Here is a 13,346-nt window from a genome sequence, read left to right as displayed (position 1 = left end):
GCACGGGTCACCTGACCAAGACCGTGACTGAGGAAACTACTGATGAAGGAAAAATGGATTATTTTGAAGAAATTAAGTTTTTGTTCCTTAAAAAGCCAAATATCTACAAGGCAGACAGATCCCACCAAAACTTAGAAGTTTTGAGAAACTATATCTAATGTAAAGTAAGGAAAACCAAGGGTAAACACCTCTACAATATTCACTAACAGGCTCATAACCTGGGCCAATACAACTACGATACTGAACACTGTGATGTCCCTTGGCTGGCTGCACTTCTTGTTTGGGTCACAAGCTGCAGAGGGTGTTCCCTTGGACCAGTGGTCCCAAAACTTTCTCTGCAGGGCCCCCCTTTTATAGATAGGAACATTATTGAGCCCCCCATTCAAACTACACAGGTTCAGATTCAAACTTTATTTGAAATACAACTCCCTTTTCTAATTGAGCTAAACAAATGCAATTACAAAATACAAATGGTGCAATTTCACCACTGTGACAGAAGAAAGAGCAATCAATTAAAAATAAAAGTCCAGCATAAGTTTGAAATTATGCTAATACAGATTTAACATTCCTGTTAATATTCATTGGCGTACACAAATTGAAGTTTGTCTTACGATTACCGCATTTTGTTTTTAAGGATAACCGCAGGTTTCAGCCTATACTATAGCACAAAACAACACTAAATCATACCCATTAATTGATAGTCTCCCTGCACTTCATGTAGAAAATTTTAAACCTCATTTTTCATGATATGGTTAGATTTTTTAACAGGTGTTGTGCCCTAATCTGCCCCCCTGCCACGGATTGCCTCCCCTGACATCATCGCTCCATTTAAAGGCAAAGTCGCTTCTGCAGCGCAGCAGAAGCGAACGCTCACTGTAAATTCATTTTCTTGCCCTAAAACCCACTGAATAAACTCAAATTAGTTGTTTATTATGCCATTTTGCAATCAAACCTTAAGTTATCATTCACAACCTCCTGTAATTGGTCACAAATGTGACGGTAACTTTTTCGTTAAGACGCTACAGTAATGCTTTTCTTCTCGACAATGCTCGTCTGTGCAGATACAGTCGCTTTCAGTCGCAAGAAGGGACTGATTTAGTTGAAAAATATTTTTGACACTTTGTTGAATCCATTCTGCTGAAAATTTTCTTCTATTCTGTCGTCGTATAATATAATATGGCATTTAACTTCATACTCAGCACCGTCACGCCTGGAAATGATCGATCCACAGAACAAAAGTAATCAAAAGTCACCAAAATTTCACCACTCACTCTAAACCCCTTGTGTACATTACAGCTAACAAGTCGTATTGCAAATCGTCCATCCATAAGGAAAAGACTCTAGAGAGGGGTGCATTTTATAGCAGGCCACCTTGCCACAGAATGCCCCCCCTGTCTAACTCTGCCTGGGAAAATGCTACATGCACCAAACTTGCACCAGTTACTCATATATATCCCTTATTTCTGCTACATAAATTACTTTGGGCTGGGCCATAAGGAAAAGATTCTAGCTGGGGGGGCATTTTATAGCAGGCCACCCTGCCACAGAATGCCCCCCCTGTCAAACCCTGGCAAGGGAAATGCTACATGCACCAAACTTGCACCAGTTACTCATATGTATCCCTTATTTGTGCTGTATAAATTTCTTTGGGCTGGGCCATAAGGAAAAGATTCTAGCTGGGGGGGCATTTTATAGCAGGCCACCCTGCCACAGAATGCCCCCCCTGTCTAACCCTGGCTAGGGAAAAGCTACATGCACCAAACTTGTACCAGTTACTCATATGTATCCCTTTTTTGTGCTGTATACATTTCTTTGGGCTGGGCCATAAGGAAAAGATTCTAGCTGGGGGGGCATTTTATAGCAGGCCACCCTGCCACAGAATGCCCCCCCTGTCTAACTCTGGCTAGGGAATGCTACATGCACCAAATTTGCACCAGTTACTGCAATTTGTCCCCTATTTGTGATGTATAAATTAATTTGGATTGGGCCATAAGGCTGAGCTTCTAGCTGGGGGGGCATTTTATAGCAGGCCACCCAGCCACAGAATACCCCCCCTGTCTAACTCTGGCTGGGAGAATCCTACATGCACCAAACTTGCACCAGTTACTGCAATTTGTCCCCTATTTGTGCTGTATAAATTAATTTGGACTGGGCCATAAGGCTGAGATTCTAGCTGGGGGGGCATTTTATAGCAGGCCACCCTGCCAGAGAATGCCCCCCCATCTAACTCTGGCTAGGGAAGTGGTACATGCACCAAATTTGCACCAGTTACTGCTATTTGTCCCCTATTTGTGCTGCATAAATTACTTTGGGCTGGGCCATAAGGAAAAGATTCTAGCTGGGGGGGCATTTTATAGCAGGCCACCCTGCCACAGAATGCCCCCCCTGTCTAACCCTGGCAAGGGAAATGCTACATGCACCAAACTTGCACCAGTTACTCATATGTATCCCTTATTTGTGCTGTTTAAATTTCTTTGGGCTGGTCCATAAGGAAAAGATTCTAGCTGGGGGGGCATTTTATAGCAGGCCACCCTGCCACAGAATGCCCCCCCTGTCTAACCCTGGCTAGGGAAATGCTACATGCACCAAACTTGCACCAGTTACTCATATGTATCCCTTTTTTGTGCTGTATACATTTCTTTGGACTGGGCCATAAGGAAAAGATTCTAGCTGGGGGGGCATTTTATAGCAGGCCACCCTGCCACAGAATGCCCCCCCTGTCTAACTCTGGCTAGGGAATGCTACATGCACCACATTTGCACCAGTTACTGCAATTTGTCCCCTATTTGTGATGTATAAATTAATTTGGACTGGGCCATAAGGCTGAGCTTCTAGCTGGGGGGGCATTTTATAGCAGGCCACCCTGCCACAGAATACCCCCCCTGTCTAACTCTGGCTGGGAGAATCTTACATGCACCAAACTTGCACCAGTTACTGCAATTTGTCCCCTATTTGTGCTGTATAAATTAATTTGGACTGGGCCATAAGGCTGAGATTCTAGCTGGGGGGGCATTTTATAGCAGGCCACCCTGCCAGAGAATGCCCCCCCCCTGTCTAACTCTAGCTAGGGAAGTGGTACATGCACCAAATTTGCACCAGTTACTGCTATTTGTCCCCTATTTGTGCTGTATAAATTACTTTGGGCTGGGCTATAAGGAAAAAAATCTAACTTGGGGGGGCATTTTATAGCAGGCCACCCTGACACAGAATGCCCCCCCCTGTCTAACTCTGGCTAGGGAAATGCTACATGCACCAAACTTGAACCAGTTACTCATATGTATCCCTTTTTTATGCTGTATGAATTAATTTGGACTGGGATGTAAAGAAAGAATGATTGGGGGGGGGGGGGGGGGGTTCAACTCTGATTGGGAATATAAGATATCAAAAAATAGAAAAAAAAACAGAATTTCATAAACTTTCTCAATAACTCTGTTTTTTAATCAATAAGATTAAAATGAACAGTAATGACAAATAAATAAATAAATATGACATTCGTGATAAATAAAATTATGTGGAGCAATTATTACAGTAAATTAACACAAATTAACAGAAAATGTAATTAAATTAAATCAAATTAAATTAACACAACATTATGTGCAATAATTATTAAAGTATGCATGGGGGATGCATGCATTGCACCCTACTGCCTAGTGGCTGCCTAATATTTATGTGCATGCTGGGCACAAGTAGTCCTTGTCCAACGAAGGATGCTGGACACAGTTTACGTGGAACCATCGTTCACAAATGTCACAGTAAATCTGCAAAATAACCAAACAAACAAATAAGTGTTTTTCTGACAAGTTGTTGATGATGTGCCACGCCCACCTCATTACCTCGTGTTCATCCCTGATTGTTCTCACCTGTTGCCTGTTACGTTTGCCTAGTCTTTTGTATTTAGTCCGAGTCTCAGTCAGTCTTCCCCAGATCCGTCATTGTACTGTCATGTTCGATGTTTGTGCCAGTCTGCCCCGGAATAAACTCCCTTTGCACGTATTCCCGGCTCCACTCGCCTGCTTCCCGGATCGCTTGCCCCGCAAAACGTGACACACACACACAAGCATACATATTTATGTGTGTTTTAATTGCATTATTACACAAAGGAAAGTGGAGAGTGACAGGAAATGGTAGGAAGAAAGAGGGGTGAGATGACATGCAACAAGCGTCCCTTGAATTTATATATTTTTATATTTAAAAATACCCATAGTGTGTCTCCATCCTCACTACCACAATAGTAACACACACTGCTGAGATTGTCTGCAAAAACAAAAAGAGGTTAAATATTAACCTAGAAGTATTTTATAAACATTGAATACTAACAAATGTTTCTTAAATATTATTTCTACATACGATCTTAAAATGCTACATTTAATTACGTTAGTTCTTTTTAATTCATTCTTTTTAATTCACTTTTGATTTAAACATAAAGGAATTATCTATGACCATCAAAAAAGAATCAATTACAGAATTGGCTTGCTACTTTCTCTTACATTACAAAAACAAACTGTCACGTCGCGGGAAGCAGGCGAGCGGTGAAGCAGGCAAGCAAACCAGGAAGTCGAAATAACGGGGATTTATTCGGGTGACAGGACCGGGGAAGCACAACAGGCAACAACCACATGACATTCAATGATGGATCTGGGGAAGACTGACTCAGACGAGGACTAAATACAAAAGACAAGCTAGACATAACAGGACTCAGGTGATCACAATCAGGGCTGAACACGAGGTAACGAGGTGGGCGTGGCACACATCAGGAGCGGACGGAGCGGATCATGACACAAACTCCTGCTGAAAATAAAAGATTTAAGAAAGTTATGTACAGACGATAGAAGAGATTTAGATAGAACTATAGAACAATAAAGTAATAAAATTAAATAAAATTAAAATAATAAAATAACCAATAAAAATAAAACCTATAGCAGCAATTATATTAACATTGGCATATACACTCACCTAAAGGATTATTAGGAACACCTGTTCAATTTCTCATTAATGCAATTATCTAATCAACCAATCACATGGCAATTGCTTCAATGCATTTAGGGGTGTGTTCCTGGTCAAGACAATCTCCTGAACTCCAAACTGAATGTCAGAATGGGAAAGAAAGGTGATTTAAGCAATTTTGAGCGTGGCATGGTTGTTGCTGCCAGACGGGCCGGTCTGAGTATTTCACAATCTGCTCAGTTACTGGGATTTTCACGCACAACCATTTCTAGGGTTTACAAAGAATGGTGTGCAAAGGGAAAAACATCCAGTATGCGGCAGTCCTGTGGGTGAAAATGCCTTGTTGATGCTAGAGGTCAGAGGAGAATGGGCCGACTGATTCAAGCTGACAGAAGAGCAACTTTGACTGAAATAACCACTTGTTACAACCGAGGTATGCAGCAAAGCATTTGTGAAGCCACAACACGCACAACCTTGAGGCGGATGGGCTACAACAGCAGAAGACCCCACCGGGTACCACTCATCTCCACTACAAATAGGAAAAAGAGGCTACAATTTGCACAAGCTCACCAAAATTGGACAGTTGAAGACTGGAAAAATGTTGCTTGGTCTGATGAGTCTCGATTTCTGTTGAGACATTCAAATGGTAGAGTCAGAATTTGGCGTAAACAGAATGAGAACATGGATCCATCATGCCTTGTTACCACTGTGCAGGCTGGTGGTGGTGGTGTAATGGTGTGGGGGATGTTTTCTTGGCACACTTTAGGCCCCTTAGTGCCAATTGGGCATCGTTTAAATGCCACGGCCTACCTGAGCATTGTTTCTGACCATGTCCATCCCTTTATGACCACCATGTACCCATCCTCTGATGGCTACTTCCAGCAGGATAATGCACCATGTCACAAAGCTCGAATCATTTCAAATTGGTTTCTTGAACATGACAATGAGCTCACTGTACTAAAATGGCCCCCACAGTCACCAGATCTCAACCCAATAGAGCATCTTTGGGATGTGGTGGAACGGGAGCTTCGTGCCCTGGATGTGCATCCCACAAATCTCCATCAACTGCAAGACGCTATCCTATCAATATGGGCCAACATTTCTAAAGAATGCTTTCAGCACCTTGTTGAATCAATGCCACGTAGAATTAAGGCAGTTCTGAAGGCGAAAGGGGGTCAAACACCGTATTAGTATGGTGTTCCTACACTCTAAAAAACGCTGGGTTGTTTTTTCAACCCAAATGCTGGGTTGAGACTGCTGGGTAACAAAGTTGGGTTGATTTAACCCAATTTGGGTTGAAAATCGGTCTTGATCTATAACCCAGCAGTGCTGGGTTGGGAACGCGGACGTGAAAGAGAGCACGCACGTCACGTCAACATCCAGGGACATCAGCGAGAGTTGACGGAGTTTTGCGCCGTCTTTAGAGGGAAGCCAGTGAAATTCTGTCTGAAACGTAAGTTATTCAGTGTGTATTTAACAATGTTCATAATAAATAAAACATTTGGTTTACTGTATAATATATATACACGCAAATTTTAGGCTTTCGGTCAGTTGAACTGAGATTACCTAACGACTAAGCGACGGCCGATCTCTTGCTCAGTGGACGGGAAAGCGCGCGTGACATCGTCATCGGAAGGAGCTTGGAAAGGATAACGTAAAATTTTTAAATATTACTTTTGTATATGTTAAATCTACTTTGTTTATTATTAATGATTTACTGTGTTAGATACGGTTTTGATATAGCGGAGTTTACTTAACTAATTTGATTTTGTCAGCACATCCACATAAATTTCCCGCTCTGCTTGTAAGGTACATTTCGTTCAATTCGTTTGACTTAGTTGTACATTCGACAGCAAACGATGTTAATTTACTACGAACATGTAATTTCTTTAATCCTGTAAATGGTTTGATGCAGGCGGGAATGTCTGAGCTCAGCTCAGGCTAAAGGAAGCTTGAAACTAAGCATATTCGACGGACATTTTCTAAGCATAGTGCTAAGGCCGTGGTCAGTGGTTAACTAATGCTGATAGCTTGGTGTGTTATGGTATTTAATGCTCCTAAAGGTTTTTTAGGTGTTCTGAAGGTAGCTCTAAGGATATTTAACTTTTACACATTTTTGAGTTCTTAATGAATCTGTACCATTTCTTTTTTATTTATTTTTCCTTTTTTCAGATTGGGACCAATATGGCTGAGTACCTTCGTTCAGAAGAGTCCATTGAATCTTCTTATGTTCTCATGCTTGGAGACAACCACTGCTTTCAAGCCTTTGCTATAATAAATGGCACAGCATTTGAGCAAGGTACATTACTTGCTGCAGTGGACGTTTGAAATGTTTTCATATTTTAAATACATATTTTCTTGGAAGTAAATTTGACTTCAGTCACTTTATATCTCAGGATATATTGATGTTTGCACATAATTGTTAATGGGAAAGTTATAAAATGTTTTCCTATTTTTTCCTAATCTTAAATTTGTATTTTCTTAAGTTTTTTTTTTGTTTGTTTTTTCAGTCAGTTTGATGCCGTTTCATTATTACTTCTACATATTTTTTTTTTCTACATTGCAGTTGATGATTTATATATATCAGGATATGTCAATGTTTATGCACAAATTTGTATTTTAAAGTTAATCTTTCTGACTTCAGTCAGTTAGATGCTTTTTCATTATTACTTCTACATACTTTTATTTTTCCTCTACTCTGCAATTACATTGCAATTGATTCTTACTGATGATTCCTGTATATCTCAGGATATATTAATGTTTATGCATGATGTAAATGTTATGAAAAGTTTTCATATTTCAAATTGTGTTTTTCTAAAGTTAATTTTTCTGACTTCAGTCTGATGCATTGTTACTGACTTCAGTCACAGTGTTTCTGTGATACAGTTTGATACATTTTAATAGAAATTGTCTTAATGCTGAGGTGGAGATGGGAAAAATGTCTTAAATTCATATGGACACATTTTTTACATGTTTTGTCATAAATAAAATTCCATTACTGAAGTATGTATTGCTGTAGAATTGTTTTTATTTTAGTAATTTTAATCACCAAAGTTTCTACATTAAATTTCTGACCCATTTTGGGTTACATTCAACCCAGCAGTGTAGTCATTTTTAACTAATAGTTGGGTTAAAAATCACAACCCAGCATGCTGGGTTAAATGTGTAACCCAACTTGTTGGGTCAAAATAACCCAGCGTTGGGTTAGTCCCTTTTTTACCCAGCGCTGGGTTACCAAAATAACCCAAATTGGGTTGTTTTTAACCCAGCAGTTTTTAGAGTGTAATAATCCTTTAGGTGAGTGTATTAAACATAATTTGCATAGTACCTGGGTTGTTACAGCAAACATATACACAGTGTACATGGTTATTTAAGATGATTGTGCTTAGGTTTGTGGTTTGAGTGATCATATATGTGAGTTAAACAGTTTCCTGTGTCTCTCAGTTGTGCAGCATGGAAGTTTTAGCCTGTTGCTGAACGAGCTCCTGTGGCTGCTCAGCATATAGAGGAGCAGGTGTGAAGGAAAGTCCAGTATTGTCCTTTTTTTGAACAATGTTCTCCTCTCCAACACCTTATTGAAAGAGTCCAGTTCCACTACCACAACTTGGCTGGCTTTCTTAATTTACCATTTACCATCTTGTTGAGTCTGTTAATGTCCATGACCCTCAGGCTGCTGCCCCAGCAGACAACAGCATACATGATAGCACTGACCACCACAGACTCGTAGAACATCCTCAGCATCGTCCAGCAGATGTTGAAGGACATTAGCCGTCTCAGAAAATAGAGATGGCTCTAGCCCTTCCTGTAAACAATGTCCACATGTTTAGACCAGATTCCTGGAGGAGGGTGGTGGCTATATCCAGTCTCATTTTCTTTCTTTCTTTCTTTCTTTCTTTCTTTCTTTGTCATTACTGTTAATTGTATTCTTATTGATTAAAAACAGTTATTGAGAAAGTTTATGAAATTCTGTTTTTTTTTCCAATTTTTGCATATCTTACAGTCCCAATCAGAGTTGAAACTTTCTTTACATCCCAGGCCAAAGTAATTTGTATAGTATAAATAAGGAATAAATATGAGTAATTGGTGTAAGTTTGGTGCATGTAGCATTTTCCCAGCCAGAGTTAGACAGGGGGGGAATTCTGTGGCAAGGTGGCTTGCTATAAAATGCCCCCCCAGCTAAAATAATTTCCTTATTGCCCAGCCCAAAGTAATTTATACAGCACAAATAAGAGACAAATATGAGTAACTGGTGCAAGTTTGGTGCATGTAGCATTTCCCTAGCCAGGGTTAGACAGGGGGGACATTCTGTGGCAGGGTGGCCTGCTATAAAATGCCCCCCCAGCTAGAATCTTTTCCTTATGGCCCAGCCCAAAGAAATGTATACAGCACAAATAAGGGATACATATGAGTAACTGGTGCAAGTTTGGTGCATGTAACATTTTCCCAGGCAGAGTTAGACAGGGGGGGCATTCTGTGGCAAGGTGGCCTGCTATAAAATGCACCCCTCTCTAGAGTCTTTTCCTTATGGATGGAGGATTTGCAATACGACTTGTTAGCTGTAATGTACACACGGGGTTTAGAGTGAGTGGTGAAATTTTGGTGACTTTTGATTACTTTTGTTCTGTGGATCGATGTTAGATCATTTCCAGGCATGACAGTGCTGAGTATGAAGTTAAACGCCATATTATATTATATGACGACAGAATAGAAGAAAATTTTCAGCAGAACGGATTCAACAAAGTGTCAAAAATATCTTTCAACTAAATCAGTCCCTTCTTGCGACTGAAAGAGACTATTTGCACAGACGAGCATTGTCGAGAAGAAAAGCATTACTGTAGCATCTTAATGAAAAAGTTACCGTCACACTTGTGACCAATTACAGGAGGTTGTGAATGATAACTTAAGGTTTGATTTTAAAATGGCATAATAAACAACTAATTTGAGTTTATTCAGTCGGTTTAGGGCAAGAAAATGAATTTACAGCGAGCGTTCGCTTCTGCTGCACTGGAGAAGCGACTTTGCCTTTAAATGGAGCGATGATGTCAGGGGAGGCAATCCGTGGCAGGGAGGCAGATTAGGGCACAACACCGGCGCTGCAAAACGTCGTCACGCGTCACCATGTCACATGGTACAAAAACCTTGCAAGAGCAAGACGACTTAAGACAGATCGTACAGTACCTCTCAGCCGGCTGAACAAACTGGAACAGCCTCCGTGACGACACAGCTTTGCCCTTATTGGCTGAAGAACATGACGTTTGTAAGTTAATTTACCTGGTAAAATAAAGTTTAAATAAATTACATAAATGCTCTAATAGTACACGTAAGTTAGTGGTTTATTTATTGTTAGTTACTTTAATGTTGCGCTGCTTTATTTGTTTAATCGTCCAGCCTGTGAAGAGATTATTTTAAGGTGGCACATGCCCCTGAGGCCCCCCAGTTTGGGAACCACTGCCTTGGACCATATAGCTATGTCTTCCCCTGCTGTTTGTGAGAGTCATGACACAATAATCATTTAATTTTTATTTTCCTTATTTATTGACATTTTTTAAATACTTTTGTCTATCTATCTATCTATCTATCTATCTATCTATCATATTTTTATTTATAGTATTTCACTTTATTTTGTTTTTAGATTCTTGTTTCTTATTTCTACACTTTCTTTCACCTGTACATTATTTGCATATGTTATACAGCTTATAGAGATGGGTGCTGTTCCATTAATGGCTCTGAAAACCAGCACCAAGGCCTTGAACTTGATGTGAGCACCTGTAGGGAGCCAATGAAGAAAGACAAGGACGGGTGTAACATGAGGGCATTATGGCTGGTCGAATTTCAAACATGCTGCTGCACTTTGAGTTGTGAGATGAAAACTTACCTCTCTGTTCATAACCTAAGGTCACTGAATATGCACCTCTTTGTTCATAACTTAAAGTCACAGAGCAGTTCTCTTTGTTCAAAATCTACTGTACAATCACCAAACACCTACCTTTCTATCTATATTCTGAGGTCCCTGAACACTTACCATTCTGTCTACATTCTGAAGTCACTGAACACGTCCCTCACTGTCCATAATCTGAGGTCACTGGTCACTTAGCTCTCTGTCCATAATTTGAAACTCCTGAAAGTGTCTCTGAACACTTCTCTCTATCCTGAAACAACCTACAGCATCTCGGAGTTCCTGCTGGCCTGATCACTGAAGCCAACAAAAATTCACTTCCAATTTCGAATGCTAAACGCAATGAAAATTTTCCTCCATAAAATACATTTATTGGCGAAGACAGATCCCACCCCCCCTCACGCCCCAAACTGGGTCATCCCTCCACAATGCCAGTTTCCCTAACTGGTGGCCACTGAGACCTTAAGACAGCTCACCGCAGGAAACAGGTAACCAACAGGCTGCTGACTGGATGGAGGGCTTCAGGCTGAGGTGCACAGAAGAGCAGAATCTAGTGCAGAGGACAGGGGTACCAGGAACAGGAACCAAGAGCCAGAAACCAGGACGTGGGGCTGAAATACAAAAACAGAACAACCACGACTGACTTAAAAACAAGACAGCAGTAGCCCAGCACCCCAGCCACAGAACTATGGCTGAATGGGACCATTAACCCAGGAACAAGACCAGGATTCGAACCTCAAGACAAGATGCCGGTCAACAAGAACCATAGACATGAAAACAAGAGAGTGACCCCCAGGACCATGAAACCGGTAGCAACCCAGACCAAAACCCTTGAGTAAAACACAAACAACCTAAATCCAGCCCCAGGAACCAGACACTTTATTCAACAAAACCTTGAACTCTACACTTAAAAAGCAATGATGATAATTGAGCCACCAGCAACGTTTAAATAAGATTAAGAGCTAATTTCCACTGGCTTACAGCAAGATCACAAACCGAGCTCATTTACCTGATGGCCAGTGCAGTACAGGTGTGACAGCATGTCCTATAACCATCCATTTACCTGATGGCCAGTGCAGAACGGGTGTGACAGCATGTCCTATAACCATCCATTTCCATTTAATATATTTGGCAGATGCTTTTATCCAAAGCAATTTACACTTTTGAAAAATCAAGGTCACTCAGTCCCTGGAGTGACTGGGGATTAAGGATCTTGCTCAAGGGCCCAGTGGTGACATCACTGTACAGAGCCTGGGATTTGAACCAGCAACCTTCCAATCACAGGCGCCCTACACCGCCCCCACAAACTGCATATTTGATACACTCATTATTGTAGATGGTACATTTTGATTTGCTTGTACATTCATTACAGGGTCCTCTTTATGTTTTGCACAAATTGACACAGGACATACATGCACTATTAAAATACCCCATTCAAAATGCAAGGACTACAAGCATGTTTTGAGCATGTAAATATGTTCAGAGTAATTACAGTCACAAATGTATGGTGTGTGTCAGGGACACAGAACTGAAACTGCCTTAAACTGTTTGGTTTTCTGCTGGTTCTCACCTGATCACTGTATTTTTCTCCCAGCCACAGCTCTGTGTCAGTATATTAAAGGCTGGTTAACATCCACGAAAGTGTGGCTGTGAGCTATTCCAACCTTTAGCGCAGTCAAATACAGTCAATGCTTGAAGTGGAGAAAAATAGGTGGCGATACTCTCCTTGTTATTCGACACCAGCTACCATTATCTCCTTGTTATTCTGTACTATATGCCGGTATTCCCCTTCTTATTCAGCGCTAAGCACTGGTAGTACCTTAGTTGTTCTGAACTTCGTTCAGGTACCTTCCTTGTTACTCAGCACCAAGTGCTGGTACTCCCATCGTTATTCAGTACTAAGTGATAGTACTCCAGGTGCCAGTACTCCCCTTGTTATTCAGAATCAGATACCAGTATTCCTCTTGTTATTCAGTGCCAGGTGCCAGAACTCCCCTTGTTATTCAGTGCCAGGTGCCAGTACTCCCCTTGTTATTCAATACCAGGTGCTAGTACTTCCCTTGTTATTCAGTGCCAGGTGTCAATACTCCCCTTGGTATTAAATACTAGGTGCCACTACTCCCCTTGTTATTCAGTGCCAGGTGCCAATACTCCCCTTGTTATTCATTACCAGGTGCCAGTACTCACCTTGTTATTCTGTACCAGGTGCCAGTGCTTCCCTTGTTATTCAGTACTAGGTGTCAGTACTCCACTTATTATTCTGTACCAGGTGCCAGTGCTCCCCTTGTTATTCAGTACCAGGTGTCAGTACTCCCCTTGTTATTAAGTACTAGGTGACACTGCTCCCCTTGTTATTCATTACCAGGTGCCAGTACTCCACTTGTTATTCTGTACCAGGTGCCAGTACACCCCTTGTTATTCAGTACCAGATGTCAGTATTCCCCTTGTTATTAAGTACTAGGTGCCACTACTCCCCTTGTTATTCTGTACCAGGTGTCAATACTCC

At 41.1% G+C, this 13,346-nt stretch overlaps 1 long non-coding RNA gene across 1 annotated transcript; it reads left to right on the top strand.

Moving 5' to 3' along the window:
• The first annotated feature begins 6,156 nt into the window (after positions 1-6,156).
• LOC140592331 (uncharacterized) lies at positions 6,157-7,950 on the top strand. Its single transcript, XR_011992701.1, has 2 exons — positions 6,157-6,598; positions 7,117-7,950. It is a non-coding gene; the product is annotated as an uncharacterized lncRNA (long non-coding RNA).
• Positions 7,951-13,346: the final 5,396 nt, after the last annotated feature.

Source organism: Paramormyrops kingsleyae, chromosome 8, assembly GCF_048594095.1.
Source record: "Paramormyrops kingsleyae isolate MSU_618 chromosome 8, PKINGS_0.4, whole genome shotgun sequence".
In the NCBI taxonomy this organism is placed as follows: domain Eukaryota; kingdom Metazoa; phylum Chordata; class Actinopteri; order Osteoglossiformes; family Mormyridae; genus Paramormyrops; species Paramormyrops kingsleyae.
Note: the sequence above shows the minus strand (reverse complement) of the source record. Positions and strands in the feature narration are given on the sequence as shown.